Here is a 24,819-nt window from a genome sequence, read left to right on the forward strand (position 1 = left end):
AAGTCACACATCACAGAGCAGTTTCTCAGAAAGCTTCTTTCCCGATTTCATCAGAGTATATTTCCTTTTTCACCATAGCCCTCTAAGGGCTTCCAAATATCACTTTGCCAATTCCACAAGAACTGTCTTAGCGAAAGGCTTCTTGAGGGGAAAGCTGTAACTCTGTGAGCTGATTTCACAGAACACAAAGAAGTTTCTCAGAAAGCTTCTTTCTCTTTGTTATCGGACGATATTTCCTTTGGCCCTATGGTCTTCAAAGGGATCCGAAATATCTGTTCTCAGATTCCACAGAAATAAGGCTAGCAAAGAGATCCACGAAATACAGATGTAACCCTTTGAGTGGAAGTCACACGTCACAGAGCAGTTTCTCAGAAAGCTTCTTTCCAGATTTCATCTGAGGATATTTCCTTTTTCAAAATAGCCCTCTAGGGGCTTCCAACTATCACTTTTCCAATTCCACAAGAACTGTCTTATCGAATGGCTTCTTGAGGGGAAAGCTGTAACTCTGTGAGATGATTTCACAGAACACAAAGAAGTTTCTCAGAAAGCTTCTTTCTCTTTGTTATCAGAGGATATTTCCTTTGGCCCTATGGTCTTCAAAGGGATCCGAAATATCTGTTCTCAGATACCACAGAAATAAGGCTAGCAAAGAGATCCACGAAATACAGATGTAACTCTGTGAGATGAATGAACAGAACACTAAGCAGTTTCTCAGAAAGCTTCTTTCCCGATTTCATCTGAGGATATTTCCTTTTTCACCGTAGCCCTCTATGGGCTTCCAAATATCACTTTGCCAATTCCACAAGAACTGTCTTAGCGAAAGGCTTCTTGAGGGGAAAGCTGTACCTCTTTGAGATGATTTCACAGAACACAAAGAAGTTTCACAGAAAGCTTCTTTCTCTTTGTTATCGGACGATATTTCCTTTGGCCCTATAGACTTCAAAGGGATCCGAAATATCTGATCTCAGATTCCACAGAAATAAGGCTAGCAAAGAGATCCACGAAATACAGATGTAACTCTGTGAGTGGAAGTCACACGTCACAGAGCAGTTTCTCAGAAAGCTTCTTTGCAGATTTCATCTGAGGATATTTCCTTTTTCACTATAGCCCTCTATGGGCTTCCAAATATCACTTTGCCAATTCCACAAGAACTGTCTTAGCGAAAGGCTTCTTGAGGGGAAAGCTGTAACTCTGTGAGATGATTTCACAGAACACAAGGAAGTTTCTCAGAAAGCTTCTTTCTCTTTGTTATCAGAGGATATTTCCTTTGGCCCTATAGTCTTCAAAGGGATCCGAAATATCTCTTCTCAGATTCCACAGAAATAAGGCTAGCAAAGAGATCCACAAAATACAGATGTAACTCTGGGAGATGAATGAGCAGAACACTAAGCAGTTTCTCAGAAAGCTTCTTTCCCGATTTCATCTGAGGATATTTCCTTTTTAACCATAGCCCTCTATGGGCTTCCAAATATCACTTTTCCAATTCCACAAGAACTGTCTTAGCGAAAGACTTCTGGAGAGGAAAGCTGTAACTCTGTGAGATGATTTCACAGAACACAAAGTAGTTTCTCAGAAAGCTTCTTTCTCTTTGTTATCGGTGGATATTTCCTTTGGCCCTATAGTCTTCAAAGGGATCCGAAATATCTCTTCTCAGATTCCACAGAAATAAGGCTAGCAAAGAGATCCACGAAATACAGATGTAACTATGTGAGTGGAAGTCACAGATCACAAAGCAGTTTCTCAAAAAGCTTCTTTCCAGATTTCATCTGAGGATATTTCCTTTTTCACCATAGCCCCCTATGGGCTTCCAAATATCACTTTGCCAATTCCACAAGAACTCTCTTAGCGAAAGGCTTCTTGAGGGGAAAGCTGTAACTCTGTGAGACGATTTCACAGAAAACAAAGAAGTTTCTCAGAAAGCTTCTTTCTCTTTGTTATCGGAGGATATTTCCTTTGGCCCTATAGTCTTCAAAGTGATCCGAAATATCTGTTCTCAGATTCCACAGAAATAAGGCTAGCAAAGAGATCCACGAAATACAGATGTAACTCTGTGAGATGAATGAACAGAACACTAAGCAGTTTCTCAGAAAGCTTCTTTCCCGATTTCATCTGAGGATATTTCCTTTTTCACCATAGCCCTCTATGGGCTTCCAAATATCACTTTGCCAATTCCACAAGAACTGTCTTAGCGAAAGGCTTCTTGAGGTGAAAGCTGTAACTCTGTGAGATGATTTCACAGAACACCAAGAAGTTTCTCAGAAAGCTTCTTTCTCTTTGTTATCGGACGATATTTCCTTTGGCCCTATAGTCTTAAAAGGGATCCGAAATATCTCTTCTCAGATTCCACAGAAATAAGGCTAGCAAAGAGATCCACGAAACACAGATGTAACTCTCTGAGTGGAAGTCACAACGTCACAGAGCAGTTTCTTAGAAAGCTTCTTTCCAGATTTCATCTGAGGATATTTCCTTTTTCACCATAGCCGTCTACGGGCTTCCAAATACCACAAGAACTGTCTTAGCGAAAGGCTTCTTGAGGGGAAAGCTGTAACTCTGTGAGACGATTTCACAGAAAACAAAGAAGTTTCTCAGAAAGCTTCTTTCTCTTTGTTATCGGAGGATATTTCCTTTGGCCCTATAGCCTTCAAAGGGATCCTAAATATCTGTTCTCAGATTCCACAGAAATAAGGCTAGCAAAGAGATCCACGAAATACAGATGTAACTCTGTGAGATGAATGAACAGAACACTAAGCAGTTTCTCTGAAAGCTTCTTTCCCGATTTCATCTGAGGATATTTCCTTTTTCACCATAGCCCTCTATGGGCTTCCAAATATCACTTTGCCAATTCCACAAGAACTGTCTTAGCGAAAGGCTTCTTGAGGGGAAAGCTGTAACTCTGTCAGATGATTTCACAGAACACAAAGAAGTTTCTCAGAAAGCTTCTTTCTCTTTGTTATCGGACGATATTTCCTTTGGCCCTATAGTCTTCAAAGGGATCCGAAATATCTGTTCTCAGATTCCTCAGAAATAAGGCTAGCAAAGAGATCCACGAAATACAGATGTAATTCTGTGAGTGGAAGTCACACATCACAGAGCAGTTTCTCAGAAAGCTTCTTTCCATATTTCATCTGAGGATATTTCCTTTTTCACCATAGCCCTCTATGGGCTTCCAAATATCACTTTGCCAATTCCACAAGAACTGTCTTAGCGAAAGGCTTCTTGAGGGGAATGCTGTAAGTCTGTGAGATGATTTCACATAACACAAAGAAGTTTCTCAGAAAGCTTCTTTCTCTTTGTTATCGGAGGATATTTCCTTTGGCTCTATAGTCTTCAAAGGGTTCCGAAATATCTGTTCTCAGATTCCACAGAAATAAGGCTAGCAAAGAGATCCACGAAATACAGATGTAACTCTGTGAGTGGAAGTCAGACATCACAGAGCAGTTTCTCAGAAAGCTTCTTTCCAGATTTCATCTGAGGATATTTCCTTTTTCACCATAGCCCTCTATGGGCTTCCAAATATCACTTTGCCAATTCCACAAGAACTGTCTTAGCGAAAGGCTTCTTGAGGGGAAAGCTGTAACTCAGTGAGATGATTTCACAGAACACAAAGAAGTTTCTCAGAAAGCTTCTTTCTCTTTTTTATCGGAGGATATTTCCTTTGGCCCTATAGTCTTCAAAGGGATACGAAATATCTGTTCTCAGATTCCACAGAAATAAGGCTAGCAAAGAGATCCACGAAATACAGATGTAACTCTGTGAGTGGAAGTCACACGTCACAGAGCAGTTTCTCAGAAAGATTCTTTGCAGATTTCATCTGAGGATATTTCCTTTTTCACCATAGCCCTCTATGGGCTTCCAAATATCACTTTTCCAATTCCACAAGAACTGTCTTAGCGAAAGGCTTCTTGAGAGGAAAGCTGTAACTCTGTGAGATGATTTCACAGAACACAAAGAAGTTTCTCAGAAAGCTTCTTTCTCTTTGTTATCGGACGATATTTCCTTTGGCCCCATAGTCTTCAAAGGCATCCGAAATATCTGTTCTCAGATTCCACAGAAATAAGGCTAGCAAAGAGATCCACGAAATACAGATGTAATTCTGTGAGTGGAAGTCACACATCACAGAGCAGTTTCTCAGAAAGCTTCTTTCCAGATTTCATCTGAGGATATTTCCTTTTTCACCATAGCCCTCTATGGGCTTCCAAATATCACTTTGCCAATTCCACAAGAACTGTCTTAGCGAAAGGCTTCTTGAGGGGAAAGCTGTAACTCTGTGAGATGATTTCACAGAACACAAAGAAGTTTCTCAGAAAGCTTCTTTCTCTTTTTTATCGGAGGATATTTCCTTTGGCCCTATAGTCTTCAAAGGGATACGAAATATCTGTTCTCAGATTCCACAGAAATAAGGCTAGCAAAGAGATCCACGAAATACAGATGTAACTCTGTGAGTGGAAGTCACACGTCACAGAGCAGTTTCTCAGAAAGATTCTTTGCAGATTTCATCTGAGGATATTTCCTTTTTCACCATAGCCCTCTATGGGCTTCCAAATATCACTTTTCCAATTCCACAAGAACTGTCTTAGCGAAAGGCTTCTTGAGAGGAAAGCTGTAACTCTGTGAGATGATTTCACAGAACACAAAGAAGTTTCTCAGAAAGCTTCTTTCTCTTTGTTATCGGACGATATTTCCTTTGGCCCCATAGTCTTCAAAGGCATCCGAAATATCTGTTCTCAGATTCCACAGAAATAAGGCTAGCAAAGAGATCCACGAAATACAGATGTAATTCTGTGAGTGGAAGTCACACATCACAGAGCAGTTTCTCAGAAAGCTTCTTTCCAGATTTCATCTGACGATATTTCCTTTTTCACCATAGCCCTCTAGGGGCTTCCAAATATCACTTTGCCAATTCCACAAGAACTGTCTTAGCGAAAGTCTTCTTGAGGAGAAAGCTGTAACTCTGTGAGATGATTTCACAGAACACAAAGTAGTTTCTCAGAAAGCTTCTTTCTCTTTGTTATCGGAGGATATTTCCTTTGGCCCTATAGTCTTCAAAGGGATCCGAAATATCTCTTCTCAGATTCCACAGAAATAAGGCTAGCAAAGAGATCCACGAAATACAGATGTAACTATGTGAGTGGAAGTCACAGATCACAGAGCAGTTTCTCAAAAAGCTTCTTTCCAGATTTCATCTGAGGATACTTCCTTTTTCACCATAGCCCTCTATGGGCTTCCAAATATCACTTTGCCAATTCCACAAGAACTGTTTAGCGAAAGGCTTCTTGAGGGGAAAGCTGTAACTCTGTGAGATGATTTCACAGAACACAAAGAAGTTTCTCAGAAAGCTTCTTTCTCTTTGTTATCGGAGGATATTTCCTTAGGCCCTATAGTCTTCAAAGGGATCCGAAATATCTCTTCTCAGATTCCACAGAAATAATGCTAGCAAAGAGATCCACAAAATACAGATGTAACTCTGTGAGATGAATGAACAGAACACTAAGCAGTTTCTCAGAAAGCTTCTTTCCCGATTTCTTCTGAGGATATTTCCTTTTTCACCATAGCCCTCTGTGGGCTTCCAAATATCACTTTTCCAATTCCACAAGAACTGTCTTAGCGAAAGGCTTCTTGAGAGGAAAGCTGTAACTCTGTGAGATGATTTCACAGAACACAAAGAAGTTTCTCAGAAAGCTTCTTTCTCTTTGATATCGGAGTATATTTCCTTGGGCCCTATAGTCTTCAAAGGGATCCGAAATATCTGTTCTCAGATTCCACAGAAATAAGGCTAGCAAAGAGATCAACGAAATACAGATGTAACTCTGTGAGATGAATGAAGAGAACACTAAGCAGTTGCTCAGAAAGCTTCTTTCCAGATTTCATCTGAGGATATTTCCTTTTTCACCTTAGCCCTCTAGGGGCTTCCAAATATCACTTTGGCAATTCCACAAGAACTGTCTTAGCGAAAGTCTTCTTGAGGAGAAAGCTGTAACTCTGTGAGATGATTTCACAGAACACAAAGTAGTTTCTCAGAAAGCTTCTTTCTCTTTGTTATCGGAGGATATTTCCTTTGGCCCTATAGTCTTCAAAGGGATCCGAAATATCTCTTCTCAGATTCCACAGAAATAAGGCTGCAAAGAGATCCACGAAATACAGATGTAACTATGTGAGTGGAAGTCACAGATCACAGAGCAGTTTCTCAAAAAGCTTCTTTCCAGATTTCATCTGAGGATACTTCCTTTTTCACCATAGCCCCCTATGGGCTTCCAAATATCACTTTGCCAATTCCACAAGAACTGTCTTAGCGAAAGGCTTCTTGAGGGGAAAGCTGTAACTCTGTGAGACGATTTCACAGAAAACAAAGAAGTTTCTCAGAAAGCTTCTTTCTCTTTGTTATCGGAGGATATTTCCTTAGGCCCTATAGTCTTCAAAGGGATCCGAAATATCTCTTCTCAGATTCCACAGAAATAAGGCTAGCAAAGAGATCCACGAAATACAGATGTAACTCTGTGAGTGGAAGTCACACATCACAGAGCAGTTTCTCGAAAGCTTCTTTCCAGATTTCATCTGAGGATATTTCCTTTTTCACCATAGCCCTCTATGGGCTTCCAAATATCACTTTGCCAATTCCACAAGAACTGTTTAGCGAAAGGCTTCTTGAGGGGAAAGCTGTAACTCTGTGAGATGATTTCACAGAACACAAAGAAGTTTCTCAGAAAGCTTCTTTCTCTTTGTTATCGGAGGATATTTCCTTAGGCCCTATAGTCTTCAAAGGGATCCGAAATATCTCTTCTCAGATTCCACAGAAATAATGCTAGCAAAGAGATCCACGAAATACAGATGTAACTCTGTGAGATGAATGAACAGAACACTACGCAGTTTCTCAGAAAGCTTCTTTCCCGATTTCATCTGAGGATATTTCCTTTTTCACCATAGCCCTCTGTGGGCTTCCAATATATCACTTTTCCAATTCCACAAGAACTGTCTTAGCGAAAGGCTTCTTGGGGAAAGCTGTAACTCTGTAATGATTTCACAGAACACAAAGAATTTTCTCAGAAAGATTCTTTCTCTTTGTTATCGGAGGATATTTTCTTTGGCCCTATAGTCTTCAAAGGGATCCGAAATATCTGTTCTCAGATTCCACAGAATAAAAGGTTAGCAAAGAGATCCACGAAATACAGATGTAACTCTGTGAGATGAATGAACAGAACACTAAGCAGTTTCTCAGAAAGCTTCTTTCCAGATTTCATCTGAGGATATTTCCTTTTTGACCATTGCCCTCTAGGGGCTTCCAAATATCACTTTGCCAATTCCACAAGAACTGTCTTAGCGAAAGGCTTCTTGAGGGGAAAGCTGTAACTCTGTGAGATGATTTCACAGAATACAAAGAAGTTTCTCAGAAAGCTTCTTTCTCTTTGTTATCGGAGGTTATTTCCTTTGGCCCTATAGTCTTGAAAGGGATCCGAAATATCTGATATCAGATTCCACAGAAATAAGGCTAGGAAAGAGATCCACGAAATACAGATGTAACTAGGTGAGTGGAAGTCACACTTCACAGAGCAGTTTCTCAGAAAGCTTCTTTCCAGATTTCATCTGAGGATATTTCCTTTTTCAACATAGCCCTCTCTGGGCTTCCAAATATCACTTTGCCAATTCCACAAGAACTGTCTTAGCGAAAGGCTTCTTGAGGGGAAAGCTGGCACTCTGTGAGATGATTTCACAGAACACAAAGAAGTTTCTCAGAAAGCTTCTTTCTCTTTGTTATCGGAGGATATTTCCTTTGGGCCTATAGTCTTCAAAGGGATCAGAAATATCTCTTCTCTGATTCCAGAGAAATAAGGCAAGCAAAGAGATCCACGAAATACAGATGTAACTCTGTGAGATGAAGGAACTGAACACTACGCAGTTTCTCAGAAAGCTTCTTTCACGATTTCATCTGAGTATATTTCCTTTTTCACCATAGCCCTCTATGGGCTTCCAAATATCTCTTTGCCAATTTCACAAGAACTCTCTTAGCGAAAGGCTTCTATGGGGAAAGCTGGAACTCTGTGAGATGATTTCACAGAACACAAAGAAGTTTCTCAGAAAGCTTCTTTCTCTTTGTTATCGGAGGATATTTCCTTAGGCCCTATAGTCTTCAAAGGGATCCGAAATATCTGTTCTCAGATTCCACAGAAATAAGGCTAGCAAAGAGATCCACGAAATACAGATGTAACTCTGTGAGTGAAGTCACTCCACACAGAGCAGTTTCTCAGAAAGCTTCTTTCCCGATTTCATCTGAGGATATTTCCTTTTTCAACATAGCCCTCTAAGGGCTTCCAAATATCACTTTGCCAATTCCACAAGAACTGTCTTAGCGAAAGGCTTCTTGAGGGAAAAGCTGTAACTCTGTGAGATGATTTCACAGAACACTAAGAAGTTTCTCAGAAAGCTTCTTTCTCTTTGTTATCGGAGGATATTTCCTTTGGCCCTATAGTCTTCAAAGGGATCCGAAATATGTGTTCTCAGATTCCACAGAAATAAGGCTAGCAAAGAGAACCACGAAATATAGATGTAACTCTATGAGTGGAAGTCACACATCACAGAGCAGTTTCTCAGAAAGCTTCTTTCCCGATTTCATCTGAGGATATTTCCTTTTTCACCTTAGCCCTCTAGGGGCTTTCAAATATCAGTTTGCCAATTCCACAAGAACTGTCTTGGCGAAAGACTTCTGAGGGGAAAGCTGTAACTCTGTGAAATGATTTCACAGAACACAAAGAAGTTTCTCAGAAAGCTTCTTTCTCTTTGTTATCGGAGGATATTTCCTTTGGCCCTATAGTCTTCAAAGGGATCCGAAATATCTATTCTCAGATTCCACAGAAATAAGGCTACCAAAGAGATCCACGAAATACAGATGTAAGTCCGTGAGATGAATGAACAGAACACTAAGCAGTTTCTCAGAAAGCTTCTTTCCAGATTTCATCTGAGGATATTTCCTTTTTCACCATAGCCCTCTATGGGCTTCCAAATATCACTTTGCCAATTCCACAAGAACTGTCTTAGCGAAAGGCTTCTTGGGGAAAGCTGTAACTCTGTGAGATGATTTCGCAGAACACAAAGAAGTTTCTCAGAAAGCTTCTTTCTCTTTGTTATCGGAGGATATTTCCTTTGGCCCTATAGTCTACAAAGGCATCCGAAATATCTGATCTCAGATTCCACAGAAATAACGCTAGGAAAGAGATCCACGAAATAGAGATGTAACTCTGTGAGTGGAAGTCACACATCACAGAGCAGTTTCTCAGAAAGCTTCTTTCCCGATTTCATCTGAGGATATTTCCTTTTTCAACATAGCCCTCTAAGGGCTTCCCAATATCACTTTGCCAATTCCACAAGAACTGTCTTAGCGAAAGGCTTCTTGAGGGGAAAGCTGTAACTGTGTGAGATGATTTCGCAGAACACAAAGAAGTTTCTCAAAAAGCTTCTTTCTCCTTGTTATCGGAGGATATTTCCTTTGGCCCTATAGTCTCAAAGGGATCCGAAATATCTGTTCTCAGATTCCACAGAAAAAAGGCTAGCAAAGAGATCCACGAAATACACATGTAACTCTGTGAGTGGAAGTCACACATCACAGAGCAGTTTCTCAGAAAGCTTCTTTCCCGATTTCATCTGTGGATATTTCCTTTTTCACCATAGCCCTCTATGGGCTTCCAAATATCACTTTGCCAATTCCACAAGAACTGTCTGAGCGAATGGCTTCTTGAGAGGAAAGCTCTACTCTGGGAGATGATTTCACAGAACACAAAGAAGTTTGTCAGAAATCTTCATTCTCTTTGTTATCGGAGGATATTTCCTATGGCCCTATAGTCTTCAAAGGGATCCGAAATATCTGTTCTCAGATTCCACAGAAATAAGGCTAGCAAAATGATCCACGAAATACAGATGTAACTCTGTGACTGGAAGTCACACATCACAGAGCAGTTTCTCAGAAAGCTTCTTCCCAGATTTCATCTGAGGATATTTCCTTTCTCACCCTAGCCCTCTATGGGCTTCCAAATATCACTTTGCCAATTCCACAAGAACTGTCTTAGCGAAAGGCTTCTTGAGGGGAAAGCTGTAACTCTGGGAGATGATTTCACCGAACACAAAGAAGTTTCTCAGAAAGCTTCTTTCTCTTTGTTATCGGAGGATATTTCCTTTGGCCCTATAGTCTTCAAAGGGATCCGAAATATCTGTTCTCAGATTCCACAGAAATAAGGCTAGCAAAGAGATCCATGAAATACAGATGTAACTCTGTGAGATGAAGGAACAGAACACTAAGCAGTTTCTCAGAAAGTTTCTTTCCAGATTTCATCTCAGGATATTTCCTTTTTCACCATAGCCCTCTAAGGGCTTCCAAATATCACTTTGCCAATTCCACAAGAACTGTCTTAGCGAAAGGCTTCTTGAGGGGAAAGCTGTAACTCTGTGAGATGATTTCACAGAACACAAAGAAGTTTCTCAGAAAGCTTCTTTCTCTTTGTTATCGGAGGATATTTCCTTTGGCCCTATAGTCTTCAAAGGGATCAGAAATATCTGTTCTCTGATTCCACAGAAATAAGGCTAGCAAAGAGATCCACGAAATACAGATGTAACTCTGTGAGATGAAGGAACAGAACACTACGCATTTTCTCAGAAAGCTTCTTTCACGATTTCATCTGAGTATATTTCCTTTTTCACCATAGCCCTCTATGGGCTTCCAAATATCACTTTGCCATTTTCACAAGAACTCTCTTAGCGAAAGGTTTCTTGAGGTGAAAGATGTAACTCTGTTAGATGATTTCAGAGAACACAAAGAAGTTTCTCAAAAAGCTTCTTTCTCCTTGTTATCAGAGGATATTTCCTTTGGCCCTATAGTCTTCAAAGGGATCCGAAACATCTGTTCTCAGATTCCACAGAAATAAGGCTAGCAAAGAGATCCACGAAATACACATGTAACTCTGTGAGTGGAAGTCACACATCGCAGAGCAGTTTCTCAGAAAGCTTCTTTCCCGATTTCATCTGAGGATATTTCCTTTTTCACCATAGCCCTCTATGAGCTTCCAAATATCACTTTGCCATTTCCACAAGAACTGTCTTAGCGAAAGGCTTCTTGAGGGGAAAGCTCTAACTCTTGGAGCTGATTTCACAGAACACAAAGAAGTTTCTCAGAAAGCTTCATTCTCTTTTTTATCGGAGGATATTTCCTTTGGCCCTATATTCTTCAAAGGGATCCGAAATATCTGTTCTCAGATTCCACTGAAATAAGGCTAGCAAAGAGATCCACGAAATACAGATGTAACTGTGTGAGTGGAAGTCACACATCACAGAGCAGTTTCTCAGAAAGCTTTTTCCCAGATTTCATCTGAGGATATTTCCATTCTCACCATAGCCCTCTATGGGCTTCCAAATATCACTTTGCCAATTCCACAAGAACTGTCTTAGCGAAAGGCTTCTTGAGGGGAAAGCTGTAACTCTGTGAGATGATTTCACAGAACACAAAGAAGTTTCTCAGAAAGCTTCTTTCTCTTTGTTATCGGAGGATATTTCCTTTGGCCCTATAGTCTTCAAAGGGATCCGAAATATCTGTTCCAGATTCTACAGAAATAAGGCTAGCAAAGAGATCCACGAAGTACAGATGTAACTCTGTGAGATGAATGAACAGAACACTAAGCAGTTTCTCAGAAAGCTTCTTTACAGATTTCATCTGAGGATATTTCCTTTTTCACCATAGCCCTCTATGGGCTTCCAAATATCACATTGAGAATTCCACAAGAACTGTCTTTGCGAAAGGCTTCTTGGGGAAAGCTGTATCTCTGTGAGATGATTTCACAGAACACAAAGAAGTTTCTCAGAAAGATTCTTTCTCTTTGTTATCGGAGGATATTTCCTTTGGCCCTATAGTTTTCAAAGGGATCCGAAATATCTGTTCTCAGATTCCACAGAAATAAGGCTAGCAAAGAGATCCATGAAATACAGATGTAACTCTGTGAGATGAAGGAACAGAACACTAAGCAGTTTCTCAGAAAGTTTCTTTCCAGATTTCATCTCAGGATATTTCCTTTTTCACCATAGCCCTCTAAGGGCTTCCAAATATCACTTTGCCAATTCCACAAGAACTGTCTTAGCGAAAGGCTTCTTGAGGGGAAAGCTGTAACTCTGTGAGATGATTTCACAGAACACAAAGAAGTTTCTCAGAAAGCTTCTTTCTCTTTGTTATCGGAGGATATTTCCTTTGGCCCTATAGTCTTCAAAGGGATCAGAAATATCTGTTCTCTGATTCCACAGAAATAAGGCTAGCAAAGAGATCCACGAAATACAGATGTAACTCTGTGAGATGAAGGAACAGAACACTACGCATTTTCTCAGAAAGCTTCTTTCACGATTTCATCTGAGTATATTTCCTTTTTCACCATAGCCCTCTATGGGCTTCCAAATATCACTTTGCCATTTTCACAAGAACTCTCTTAGCGAAAGGTTTCTTGAGGTGAAAGATGTAACTCTGTTAGATGATTTCAGAGAACACAAAGAAGTTTCTCAAAAAGCTTCTTTCTCCTTGTTATCAGAGGATATTTCCTTTGGCCCTATAGTCTTCAAAGGGATCCGAAACATCTGTTCTCAGATTCCACAGAAATAAGGCTAGCAAAGAGATCCACGAAATACACATGTAACTCTGTGAGTGGAAGTCACACATCGCAGAGCAGTTTCTCAGAAAGCTTCTTTCCCGATTTCATCTGAGGATATTTCCTTTTTCACCATAGCCCTCTATGAGCTTCCAAATATCACTTTGCCATTTCCACAAGAACTGTCTTAGCGAAAGGCTTCTTGAGGGGAAAGCTCTAACTCTTGGAGCTGATTTCACAGAACACAAAGAAGTTTCTCAGAAAGCTTCATTCTCTTTTTTATCGGAGGATATTTCCTTTGGCCCTATATTCTTCAAAGGGATCCGAAATATCTGTTCTCAGATTCCACTGAAATAAGGCTAGCAAAGAGATCCACGAAATACAGATGTAACTGTGTCAGTGGAAGTCACACATCACAGAGCAGTTTCTCAGAAAGCTTTTTCCCAGATTTCATCTGAGGATATTTCCATTCTCACCATAGCCCTCTATGGGCTTCCAAATATCACTTTGCCAATTCCACAAGAACTGTCTTAGCGAAAGGCTTCTTGAGGGGAAAGTTGTAACTCTGTGAGATGATTTCACAGAACATAAAGAAGTTTCTCAGAAAGCTTCTTTCTCTTTGTTATCGGAGGATATTTTCTTTGGCCCTATAGTCTTCAAAGGGATCCGAAATATCTGTTCCAGATTCTACAGAAATAAGGCTAGCAAAGAGATCCACGAAGTACAGATGTAACTCTGTGAGATGAATGAACAGAACACTAAGCAGTTTCTCAGAAAGCTTCTTTACAGATTTCATCTGAGGATATTTCCTTTTTCACCATAGCCCTCTATGGGCTTCCAAATATCACTTTGAGAATTCCACAAGAACTGTCTTTGCGAAAGGCTTCTTGGGGAAAGCTGTATCTCTGTGAGATGATTTCACAGAACACAAAGAAGTTTCTCAGAAAGATTCTTTCTCTTTGTTATCGGAGGATATTTCCTTTGGCCCTATAGTTTTCAAAGGGATCCGAAATATCTGTTCTCAGATTCCACAGAAATAAGGCTAGCAAAGAGATCCACGAAATACAGATGTAACTCTGTGAGATGAAGGAACAGAACACTAAGCAGTTTCTCAGAAAGCTTCTTTCCAGATTTCATCTGACGATATTTTCTTTTTCACCATAGCCCTCTATGGTCTTCCAAATATCACTTTGCCAATTCCACAAGAACTGTCTTAGCGAAAGGTTTCTTGAGGGGAAAGCTGTAACTCTGTGAGATGATTTCACAGAACACAAAGAAGTTTCTCAGAAAGCTTCTTTCTCTTTGTTATCGGAGGATATTTCCTTTGGCCCTATAGTCTTCAAAGGGATCCGAAATATCTGATCTCAGATTCCACAGAAATAAGGCTAGCAAAGAGATCCACGAAATACAGATGTAACGCTGTGAGTAGAAGTCACACATCACAGAGCAGTTTCTCAGAAAGCTGCTTTCCCGATTTCATCTGAGGATATTTCCTTTCTCACCATAGCCCTCTATGGGCTTCCAAATATCACTTTGCCAATTCCACAAGAACTGTCTTAGCGAAAGGCTTCTTGGGGGGAAAGCTCTAACTCTGTGAGATGATTTCACAGAACACAAAGAAGTTTCTCAGAAAGCTTCTTCCTCTTTGTTATCGGAGGATATTTCCTTTGGCCCTATAGTCTTCAAAGGGATCCGAAATATGTGTTCTCAGATTCCACAGAAATAAGGCTAGCAAAGAGAACCACGAAATATAGATGTAACTCTGTGAGGGGAGTCACACATCACAGAGCAGTTTCTCAGAAAGCTTCTTTCCCGATTTCATCTGAGGATATTTCCTTTTTCACCATAGCCCTCTATGGGCTTTCAAATATCAGTTTGCCAATTCCACAAGAACTGTCTTGGCGAAAGGCTTCTGAGGGGAAAGCTTTAACTCTGTGAGATGATTTCACAGAACACAAAGAAGTTTCTCAGAAAGCTTCTTTCTCTTTGTTATCGGAGGATATTTCCTTTGGCCCTAAAGTCTTCAAAGGGATCCGAAATATCTGTTCTCAGATTCCACAGAAATAAGGCTAGCAAAGAGATCCACGAAATACAGATGTAACTCTGTGAGATGAATGATCAGAACACTAAGCAGTTTCTCAGAAAGCTTCTTTCCAGCATTCATCTGAGGATATTTCCTTTTTCAACATAGCCCTCTATGGTCTTCCAAATATCACTTTGCCAATTCCACAAAAACTGTCTTAGCGAAAGGCTTCTTGAGGGGAATGCTGAAACTCTGTGAGATGATTTCACAGAACACAAAGAAGTTTCTCAGAAAGCTTCTTTCTCTTTGTTATCGGAGGATATTTCCTTTGGCCCTATAGTCTTCAAAGGGATCAGAAATATCTGTTCTCTGATTCCACAGAAATAAGGCTAGCAAAGAGATCCACGAAATACAGATGTAACTCTGTGAGATGAAGGAACAGAACACTACGCAGATTCTCAGACAGCTTCTTTCACGATTTCATGTGAGTATATTTCCTTTTTCACCATAGCCCTCTATGGGCTTCCAAATATCTCTTTGCCAATTTCACAAGAACTCTCTTAGCGAAAGGCTTCTTGAGGTGAACGATGTAACTCTGTTAGATGATTTCAGAGAACACAAAGAAGATTCTCAGAAAGCTTCTTTCTCCTTGTTATCGGAGTATATTTCCTTTGGCCCTATAGTCTTCAAAGGGATCCGAAATATCTGTTCTCAGATTCCACAGAAATAAGGCTAGCAAAGAGATCCACGAAATACAGATGTAACTCTGTGAGATGAATTAACAGAACACTAAGCAGTTTCTCAGAAAGCTTGATTCCCAATTTTATCTGAGGATATTTCCTTTTTCACCACAGCCCGCTATGGGCTTCCAAATATCACTTTGTCAATTCCACAAGAGCTGTCTTAGCGAAAGGCTTCTTGAGGGTAAAGCTGTAACTCTGTGAGATGATTTCACAGAACACAAAGAAGTTTCTCAGAAAGCTTCTTTCTCTTTCTTATGTGAGGATATTTCCTTTGTCCCTATAGTCTTCAAAGGGATCCGAAATATCTGATCTCAGATTCCACAGAAATAAGGCTAGCAAAGAGATCCACGAAATAGAGATGTAACTCTGTGAGTGGAAGTCACACATCACAGAGCAGTTTCTCAGAAAGCTTCTTTCCCGATTTCATCTGAGGATATTTCCTTTTTCAACATAGCCCTCTAAGGGCTTCCAAATATCACTTTGCCAATTCCACAAGAACTGTCTTAGCGAAAGGCTTCTTGAGGGGAAAGCTGTAACTGTGTGAGATGATTTCGCAGAACACAAAGAAGTTTCTCAAAAAGCTTCTTTCTCCTTGTTATCGGAGGATATTTCCTTTGGCCCTATAGTCTCAAAGGGATCCGAAATATCTGTTCTCAGATTCCACAGAAAAAAGGCTAGCAAAGAGATCCACGAAATACACATGTAACTCTGTGAGTGGAAGTCACACATCACAGAGCAGTTTCTCAGAAAGCTTCTTTCCCGATTTCATCTGTGGATATTTCCTTTTTCACCATAGCCCTCTATGGGCTTCCAAATATCACTTTGCCAATTCCACAAGAACTGTCTGAGCGAATGGCTTCTTGAGAGGAAAGCTCTACTCTGGGAGATGATTTCACAGAACACAAAGAAGTTTGTCAGAAATCTTCATTCTCTTTGTTATCGGAGGATATTTCCTATGGCCCTATAGTCTTCAAAGGGATCCGAAATATCTGTTCTCAGATTCCACAGAAATAAGGCTAGCAAAGTGATCCACGAAATACAGATGTAACTCTGTGACTGGAAGTCACACATCACAGAGCAGTTTCTCAGAAAGATTCTTCCCAGATTTCATCTGAGGATATTTCCTTTCTCACCCTAGCCCTCTATGGGCTTCCAAATATCACTTTGCCAATTCCACAAGAACTGTCTTAGCGAAAGGCTTCTTGAGGGGAAAGCTGTAACTCTGGGAGATGATTTCACCGAACACAAAGAAGTTTCTCAGAAAGCTTCTTTCTCTTTGTTATCGGAGGATATTTCCTTTGGCCCTATAGTCTTCAAAGGGATCCGAAATATCTGTTCTCAGATTCCACAGAAATAAGGCTAGCAAAGAGATCCACGAAATACAGATGTAACTCTGTGAGATGAAGGAACAGAACACTAAGCAGTTTCTCAGAAAGTTTCTTTCCAGATTTCATCTCAGGATATTTCCTTTTTCACCATAGCCCTCTAAGGGCTTCCAAATATCACTTTGCCAATTCCACAAGAACTGTCTTAGCGAAAGGCTTCTTGAGGGGAAAGCTGTAACTCTGTGAGATGATTTCACAGAACACAAAGAAGTTTCTCAGAAAGCTTCTTTCTCTTTGTTATCGGAGGATATTTCCTTGGCCCTATAGTCTTCAAAGGGATCAGAAATATCTGTTCTCTCATTCCACAGAAATAAGGCTAGCAAAGAGATCCACGAAATACAGATGTAACTCTGTGAGATGAAGGAACAGAACACTACGCATTTTCTCAGAAAGCTTCTTTCACGATTTCATCTGAGTATATTTCCTTTTTCACCATAGCCCTCTATGGGCTTCCAAATATCACTTTGTCATTTTCACAAGAACTCTCTTAGCGAAAGGTTTCTTGAGGTGAAAGATGTAACTCTGTTAGATGATTTCAGAGAACACAAAGAAGTTTCTCAAAAAGCTTCTTTCTCCTTGTTATCAGAGGATATTTCCTTTGGCCCTATAGTCTTCAAAGGGATCCGAAATATCTGTTCTCAGATTCCACAGAAATAAGGCTAGCAAAGAGATCCACGAAATACACATGTAACTCTGTGAGTGGAAGTCACACATCGCAGAGCAGTTTCTCAGAAAGCTTCTTTCCCGATTTCATCTGAGGATATTTCCTTTTTCACCATAGCCCTCTATGGGCTTCCAAATATCACTTTGCCAATTCCACAAGAACTGTCTTAGCGAAAGGCTTCTTGAGGGGAAAGCTCTAACTCTTGGAGCTGATTTCACAGAACACAAAGAAGTTTCTCAGAAAGCTTCATTCTCTTTTTTATCGGAGGATATTTCCTTTGGCCCTATATTCTTCAAAGGGATCCGAAATATCTGTTCTCAGATTCCACTGAAATAAGGCTAGCAAAGAGATCCACGAAATACAGATGCAACTGTGTGAGTGGAAGTCACACATCACAGAGCAGTTTCTCAGAAAGCTTTTTCCCAGATTTCATCTGAGGATATTTCCATTCTCACCATAGCCCTCTAGGGGCTTCCAAATATCACTTTGCCAATTCCACAAGAACTGTCTTAGCGAAAGGCTTCTTCAGGGGAAAGCTGTAACTCTGTGAGATGATTTCACAGAACACAAAGAAGTTTCTCAGAAAGCTTCTTTCTCTTTGTTATCGGAGGATATTTCCTTTGGCCCTATAGTCTTCAAAGGGATCCGAAATATCTGTTCCCAGATTCTACAGAAATAAGGCTAGCAAAGAGATCCACGAAGTACAGATGTAACTCTGTGAGATGAATGAACAGAACACTAAGCAGTTTCTCAGAAAGCTTCTTTACAGATTTCATCTGAGGATATTTCCTTTTTCACCATAGCCCTCTATGGGCTTCCAAATATCACTTTGAGAATTCCACAAGAACTGTCTTTGCGAAAGGCTTCTTGGGGAAAGCTGTATCTCTGTGAGATGATTTCACAGAACACAAAGAAGTTTCTCAGAAAGATTCTTTCTCTTTGTTATCGGAGGATATTTCCTTTGGCCCTATAGTTTTCAAAGGGATCCGAAATATCTGTTCTCAGATTCCACAGAAATAAGGCTAGCAAAGAGATCCACGAAATACAGATGTAACTCTGTGAGATGAAGGAACAGAACACTAAGCAGTTTCTCAGAAAGCTTCTTTCCAGATTTCATCTGACGATATTTTCTTTTTCACCATAGCCCTCTATGGTCTTCCAAATATCACTTTGCCAATTCCACAAGAACTGTCTTAGCGAAAGGTTTCTTGAGGGGAAAGCTGTAACTCTGTGACATGATTTCACAGAACACAAAGAAGTTTCTCAGAAAGCTTCTTTCTCTTTGTTATCGGAGGATATTTCCTTTGGCCCTATAGTCTTCAAAGGGATCCGAAATATCTGATCTCAGATTCCACAGAAATAAGGCTAGCAAAGAGATCCACGAAATACAGATGTAACGCTGTGAGTAGAAGTCACACATCACAGAGCAGTTTCTCAGAAAGCTGCTTTCCCGATTTCATCTGAGGATATTTCCTTTCTCACCATAGCCCTCTATGGGCTTCCAAATATCACTTTGCCAATTCCACAAGAATTGTCTTAGCGAAAGGCTTCTTGGGGGGAAAGCTCTAACTCTGTGAGATGATTTCACAGAACACAAAGAAGTTTCTCAGAAAGCTTCTTCCTCTTTGTTATCGGAGGATATTTCCTTTGGCCCTATAGTCTTCAAAGGGATCCGAAATATGTGTTCTCAGATTCCACAGAAATAAGGCTAGCAAAGAGAACCACGAAATATAGATGTAACCCTGTGAGGGGAGTCACACATCACAGAGCAGTTTCTCAGAAAGCTTCTTTCCCGATTTCATCTGAGGATATTTCCTTTTTCACCATAGCCCTCTATGGGCTTTCAAATATCAGTTTGCCAATTCCACAAGAACTGTCTTGGCGAAAGGCTTCTGAGGGGAAAGCTGTAACTCTGTGAGATGATTTCACAGAACACAAAGAAGTTTCTCAGAAAGCTTCTTTCTCTTTGTTATCGGAGGATATTTCCTTTGGCCCTAAAGTCTTCAAAGGGATCCGAAATATCTGTTCTCAGATTCACAGAAATAAGGCTAGCAAAGAGATCCACGAAATACAGATGTAACTCTGTGAGATGAATGATCAGAACACTAAGCAGATTCTCAGAAAGCTTCTTTCCAGATTTCATCTCAGGATATTTCCTTTTTGACCATTGCCCTCTAGGGGCTTCCAAATATCACTTTTCCAATTCCACAAGAACTGTCTTAGCGAAAGGCTTCTTGAGAGGAAAGCTGTAACTCTGTGAGATGATTTCACAGAACACAAAGAAGTTTCTCAGAAAGCTTCTTTCTCTTTGTTATCGGAGGATATTTCCTTTGGCTCTATAGTCTTCAAAGGGATCAGAAATATCTGTTCTCTGATTCCACAGAAATAAGGCTAGCAAAGAGATCCACGAAATACAGATGTTACTCTGTGAGATGTAGGAACAGAACACTACGCATTTTCTCAGAAAGCCTCTTTCACGATTTCATCTGAGTATATTTCCTTTTTCACCATAGCCCTCTATGGGCTTCCAAATATCACTTTGCCATTTTCACAAGAACTCTCTTAGCGAAAGGCTTCTTGAGGTGAAAGATGTAACTCTGTTAGATGATTTCAGAGAACACAAAGAAGTTTCTCAAAAAGCTTCTTTCTCCTTGTTATCGGAAGATATTTCCTTTGGCCCTATAGTCTTCAAAGGGATCCGAAATATCTGTTCTCAGATTCCACAGAAATAAGGCTACCAAAGAGATCCACGAAATACACATGTAACTCTGTGAGTGGAAGTCACACATCGCAGAGCAGTTTCTCAGAAAGCTTCTTTCCCGATTTCATCTGAGGATATTTCCTTTTTCACCATAGCCCTCTATGGGCTTCCAAATATCACTTTGCCAATTCCAAAAGAACTGTCTTAGCGAAAGGCTTCTTGAGGGGAAAGCTCTAACTCTTGGAGATGATTTCACAGAACACAAAGAAGTTTCTCAGAAAGCTTCATTCTCTTTGTTATCGGAGGATATTTCCTTTGGCCCTATATTCTTCAAAGGGATCCGAAATATCTGTTCTCAGATTCCACTGAAATAAGGCTAGCAAAGAGATCCACGAAATACAGATGTAACTGTGTGAGTGGAAGTCACACATCACAGAGCAGTTTCTCAGAAAGCTTTTTCCCAGATTTCATCTGAGGATATTTCCTTTCTCACCATAGCCCTCTATGGGCTTCCAAATATCACTTTGCCAATTCCACAAGAACTGTCTTAGCGAAAGGCTTCTTGAGGGGAAAGCTGTAACTCTGTGAGATGATTTCACAGAACACAAAGAAGTTTCTCAGAAAGCTTCCTTCTCTTTGTTATCGGAGGATATATTCCTTTGGCCCTATAGTCTTCAAAGGGATCCGAAATATCTGTTCTCAGATTCCACTGAAAAAAGGTTAGCAAAGAGATCCACGAAACACAGATGTAACTCTGTGAGATGAATGAACAGAACACTAAGCAGTTTCTCAGAAAGCTTCTTTCCAGATTTCATCTGAGGATATTTCCTTTTTCACCATAGCCCTCTATGGGCTTCCAAATATCACTTTGAGAATTCCACAAGAACTGTCTTTGCGAAAGGCTTCTTGGGGAAAGCTGTAACTCTGTAATGATTTCACAGAACACAAAGAATTTTCTCAGAAAGATTCTTTCTCTTTGTTATCGGAGGATATTTTCTTTGGCCCTAGAGTCTTCAAAGGGATCCGAAATATCTGTTCTCAGATTCCACAGAATAAAAGGTTAGCAAAGAGATCCACGAAATACAGATGTAACTCTGTGAGATGAATGAACAGAACACTAAGCAGTTTCTCAGAAAGCTTCTTTCCAGATTTCATCTGAGGATATTTCCTTTTTGACCATTGCCCTCTAGGGGCTTCCAAATATCACTTTGCCAATTCCACAAGAACTGTCTTAGCGAAAGGCTTCTTGAGGGGAAAGCTGTAACTCTGTGAGATGATTTCACAGAATACAAAGAAGTTTCTCAGAAAGCTTCTTTCTCTTTGTTATCGGAGGTTATTTCCTTTGGCCCTATAGTCTTGAAAGGGATCCGAAATATCTGATATCAGATTCCACAGAAATAAGGCTAGGAAAGAGATCCACGAAATACAGATGTAACTCGGTGAGTGGAAGTCACAATTCACAGAGAAGTTTCTCAGAAAGCTTCTTTCCAGATTTCATCTGAGGATATTTCCTTTTTCAACATAGCCCTCTCTGGGCTTCCAAATATCACTATGTCAATTCCACAAGAACTGTCTTAGCGAAAGGCTTCTTGAGGGGAAAGCTGTCACTCTGTGAGATGATTTCACAGAACACAAAGAAGTTTCTCAGAAAGCTTCTTTCTCTTTGTTATCGGAGGATATTTCCTTTGGGCCTATAGTCTTCAAAGGGATCAGAAATATCTCTTCTCTGATTCCAGAGAAATAAGGCAAGCAAAGAGATCCACGAAATACAGATGTAACTCTGTGAGATGAAGGAACTGAACACTACGCAGTTTCTCAGAAAGCTTCTTTCACGATTTCGTCTGAGTATATTTCCTTTTTCACCATAGCCCTCTATGGGCTTCCAAATATCTCTTTGCCAATTTCACAAGAACTCTCTTAGCGAAAGGCTTCTTGAGGGGAAAGCTGGAACTCTGTGAGATGATTTCACAGAACACAAAGAAGTTTCTCAGAAAGCTTCTTTCTCTTTGTTATCGGAGGATATTTCCTTTGGCCCTATAGTCTTCAAAGGGATCCGAAATATCTGTTCTCAGATTCCACAGAAATAAGGCTAGCAAAGAGATCCACGAAATACAGATGTAACTCTGTGAGTGAAGTCACTCCACACAGAGCAGTTTCTCAGAAAGCTTCTTTCCCGATTTCATCTGAGGATATTTCCTTTTTCAACATAGCCCTCTAAGGGCTTCCAAATATCACTTTGCCAATTCCACAAGAACTGTCTTAGCGAAAGGCTTCTTGAGGGAAAAGCTGTAACTCTGTGAGATGATTTCACAGAACACTAAGAAGTTTCTCAGAAAGCTTCTTTCTCTTTGTTATCGGAGGATATTTCCTTTGGCCCTATAGTCTTCAAAGGGATCCGAAATATCTGTTCTCAGATTCCACAGAAATAAGGCTAGCAAAGAGAACCACGAAATATAGATGTAATTCTATGAGTGGAAGTCACACATCACAGAGCAGTTTCTCAGAAAGCTTCTTTCCCGATTTCATCTGAGGATATTTCCTTTTTCACCATAGCCCTCTAGGGGCTTTCAAATATCAGTTTGCCAATTCCACAAAAACTGTCTTGGCGAAAGGCGTCTGAGGGGAAAGCTGTAACTCTGTGAAATGATTTCACAGAACACAAAGAAGTTTCTCAGAAAGCTTCTTTCTCTTTGTTATCGGAGGATATTTCCTTTGGCCCTATAGTCTTCAAAGGGATCCGAAATATCTATTCTCAGATTCCACAGAAATAAGGCTAGCAAAGAGATCCACGAAATACAGATGTAACTCCGTGAGATGAATGAACAGAACACTAAGCAGTTTCTCAGAAAGCTTCTTTCCAGATTTCATCTGAGGATATTTCCTTTTTCACCATAGCCCTCTATGGGCTTCCAAATATCACTTTGCCAATTCCACAAGAACTGTCTTAGCGAAAGGCTTCTTGGGGAAAGCTGTAACTCTGTGAGATGATTTCGCAGAACACAAAGAAGTTTCTCAGAAAGCTTGTTTCTCTTTGTTATCGGAGGATATTTCCTTTGGCCCTATAGTCTACAAAGGCATCCGAAATATCTGATCTCAGATTCCACAGAAATAACGCTAGGAAAGAGATCCACGAAATAGAGATGTAACTCTGTGAGTGGAAGTCACACATCACAGAGCAGTTTCTCAGAAAGCTTCTTTCCCGATTTCATCTGAGGATATTTCCTTTTTCAACATAGCCCTCTAAGGGCTTCCAAATATCACTTTGCCAATTCCACAAGAACTGTCTTAGGGAAAGGCTTCTTGAGGGGAAAGCTGTAACTGTGTGAGATGATTTCGCAGAACACAAAGAAGTTTCTCAAAAAGGTTCTTTCTCCTTGTTATCGGAGGATATTTCCTTTGGCCCTATAGTCTCAAAGGGATCCGAAATATCTGTTCTCAGATTCCACAGAAAAAAGGCTAGCAAAGAGATCCACGAAATACACATGTAACTCTGTGAGTGGAAGTCACACATCACAGAGCAGTTTCTCAGAAAGCTTCTTTCCCGATTTCATCTGTGGATATTTCCTTTTTCACCATAGCCCTCTATGAGCTTCCAAATATCACTTTGCCAATTCCACAAGAACTGTCTGAGCGAATGGCTTCTTGAGAGGAAAGCTCTACTCTGGGAGATGATTTCACAGAACACAAAGAAGTCTGTCAGAAATCTTCATTCTCTTTGTTATCGGAGGATATTTCCTATGGCCCTATAGTCTTCAAAGGGATCCGAAATATCTGTTCTCAGATTCCACAGAAATAAGGCTAGCAAAGTGATCCACGAAATACAGATGTAACTCTGTGACTGGAAGTCACACATCACAGAGCAGTTTCTCAGAAAGCTTCTTCCCAGATTTCATCTGAGGATATTTCCTTTCTCACCCTAGCCCTCTATGGGCTTCCAAATATCACTTTGCCAATTCCACAAGAACTGTCTTAGCGAAAGGCTTCTTGAGGGGAAAGCTGTAACTCTGGGAGATGATTTCACCGAACACAAAGAAGTTTCTCAGAAAGCTTCTTTCTCTTTGTTATCGGAGGATATTTCCTTTGGCCCTATAGTCTTCAAAGGGATCCGAAATATCTGTTCTCAGATTCCACAGAAATAAGGCTAGCAAAGAGATCCACGAAATACAGATGTAACTCTGTGAGATGAATGACCAGAACACTAAGCAGTTTCTCAGAAAGCTTCTTTCCAGATTTCATCTGAGGATATTTCCGTTTTCACCATTGCCCTCTAGGGTTTTCCAAATATCACTTTTCCAATTCCACAAGAACTGTCTTAGCGAAAGGCTTCTTGAGGGGAAAGCTGTAACTCTGTGAGATGATTTTACAGAACACAAAGAAGTTTCTCAGAAAGATTCTTTCTCTTTTTTATCGGAGGATATTTCCTTTGGCCCTATAGTCTTCAAAGGGATCCGAAATATCTGTTCTCAGTTTCCACGGAAATAAGGCTAGCAAGGAGATCCACGAAATACAGATGTAACTATGTGAGTTGAAGTCATACATCACAGAGCAGTTTCTCAGAAAGCTTCTTTCCAGATTTCATCTGAGGATATTTCCTTTTTCACCATAGCCCTCTATGGGCTTCCAAATATCACTTTGCCAATTCCACAAGAGCTGTCTTAGCGAAAGGCTTCTTGAGGGGAAAGCTGTAACTCTGTGAGATGA

The sequence above is a fragment of the Macaca mulatta genome, chromosome 8, assembly GCF_049350105.2.
Source record: "Macaca mulatta isolate MMU2019108-1 chromosome 8, T2T-MMU8v2.0, whole genome shotgun sequence".
Taxonomy (NCBI): Eukaryota; Metazoa; Chordata; class Mammalia; order Primates; family Cercopithecidae; genus Macaca; species Macaca mulatta.